This window comes from Symphalangus syndactylus, chromosome 6 (genome assembly GCF_028878055.3).
Source record: "Symphalangus syndactylus isolate Jambi chromosome 6, NHGRI_mSymSyn1-v2.1_pri, whole genome shotgun sequence".
NCBI classification, from domain to species: Eukaryota; Metazoa; Chordata; class Mammalia; order Primates; family Hylobatidae; genus Symphalangus; species Symphalangus syndactylus.
The window spans coordinates 58,217,705-58,219,704 of NC_072428.2; the positions used below are offsets into that span (position 1 = coordinate 58,217,705).

The 2,000-nt window shown below is 34.6% G+C and overlaps 1 non-coding gene across 1 annotated transcript; it reads right to left on the bottom strand.

Annotated features, from left to right (window-relative positions):
• Positions 1–1,009: 1,009 nt before the first annotated feature.
• Positions 1,010–1,070, bottom strand: LOC129485545 (U7 small nuclear RNA). Its single transcript, XR_008658689.1, has one exon. It is a non-coding gene; the product is annotated as a U7 small nuclear RNA (small nuclear RNA).
• Between the last annotated feature and the right edge of the window lie 930 nt (positions 1,071–2,000).

Sequence of the window (2,000 nt, forward strand, 5' to 3'; positions counted from 1 at the left end):
CGTCTGGCTTTTTTTTTCAATTTTTAAAGTCTTATTTTGTGGTCTAACATATAGTCTATCCTTAAGAGTGAGGTAAGTGCTGAGGAGAAGAATGTGTATTCTGCAGCTGTTGGATGAAATGTTCTGTAAATATCTATTAGGTCCATTTCTGATGTTTCTTTTTTGATTTTCTGTCTGGATGATCTGTCCAATGTTGCAAATGTGGTGTAGAAGGCTCCAGCTATTATTGCATTGGGGTCTCTCTCTCTCTTTAGCTCTAATAATATGTGCTTTATATGTCTGGGTGCTCCTGTGTTAAGTGCATATATTTTTATAACTGTTATTATCTTCTTGCTAAATTGACCCCTTTATCATTTTACAATAATATTCTTTGTCTTTTTTAATAGCTTTTGTCCTGAAATCTATTTTGTCTTACAAAAATATAGCTACTCTTGCCCTTTCTTTTTCCATCCATTTATTTTCAGTGTTTGTGTGTCTTCATAGGAGAAGTATATTTCTTGCAGGCAGTAGATCATTGGGTCTTGTTTTTTTAATCCATTCAGCCACTCTGTGTCTTTTGATTGCAGTTTAGTCCATTTATATTCAATGTTATTATTGATAAGAACTTATTACTGCCTTTTATTTGTTTTCTGGTTGTTTTGTAGTCTTAACCTCCTTCTTTCCTTTCTTCCTGTCTTCCTTGTAGTGAAGGTGATTTTCTCTGGTGGTATATTTTAAATTCTTGCTTTTTATTTTTCATGTATCTGTTGTATGTTTTTCGATTTGAGGTTACCACAAGGCTTGCAGATAATATCTTAAAACCCATTATTTTAAGCTGATGACAACTTAACATTGATTGCATAAACAAATAAACTAACAAACATGCAATGAGAACTTATAAAAACTCTACATTTTAACTTCATCTGCTTGCTTTTTACCTTTTTGCTTTTTCTATTTATATCTTATTATATTGTCTGTATCTTGAAAAGTTGTTGTACTTCTTATTTTTGACAGGTTCATTTTTTGCGAGGGAGGCTTCCAGCAAAAACAAGAAAGCCTGCTGGACAAATTCTAAAAAAGCTGTAACACTGACAGGTTCATCTTTTAGTCTTTCTACTGAAGATATGAGTAGTTTACATACCAAAATTACAGTGTTATAATATTCTGTGCTTTTCTGTGTACTTACTATTACCAGTGAGTTTTATATCTTCAGATGACTTCTTATTGCTCATTAACATTCTTCTCTTTCAGATTGAAGAACTCTCGTTTGCATTTCTGGTAGGACAGGTCTGGTGTTGATGAATTCCCTCAGCTTTTGTTTGTCTGGGGAATTCTTTGTTTCTCCTTTATATTTGAAGGATATTTTCACTGGATATACTATTCTAGGATTAAAGTTTTTTTCCTTCAGCACTGTAAATTTGTCATGCCACTCTCTCCTGGCCTTTAAGATTTCTACTGAAAAGTCTGCTCCCGGGCATATTAGAGCTCCATTGTAGGTTATTTGTTTCTTTTCCCCTTGCTGCTTTTAGGGTCCTTTCTTTACCCTTGACCTTTGGGAGTTTGGTTATTAAGTGTCTCAAGGTACTTTTATTTGCGCTAAATCTGCTTGGTGTTCTACAACCTTCTTGTACTTAAATATTGATATCCTTTTCTAGGTTTCGAAAACTATCTGTTATCTCTCTATATAAACTTTCTACCCAGACCTATAAGGCCAATAACTCTTAGATTTCCACCTTTGAGGCTATTTTCTAGATCTTGCAGTCATGCTTCCTTCTTCTTAATTCTTTTTTGTCTCCTCTGGCTGTGTATTTTCAAATAGCCTGTCTTGAAACTCACTAATTCTTTCTTCTGCTTGATCAGTTCTGCTAAGAGACAGCTGGGACTGGTGGCTGGTGCTTTATTTAGTTCATTCGGTGAGGTCATGTTTTCCAGGATTGTCTTGATGCTTGTGGATGTTCATCGGTGTCTGGGCATTGAAGAATTAGGTATTTATTGTAGTCTTCACAGTCTGGGCTTGTTTG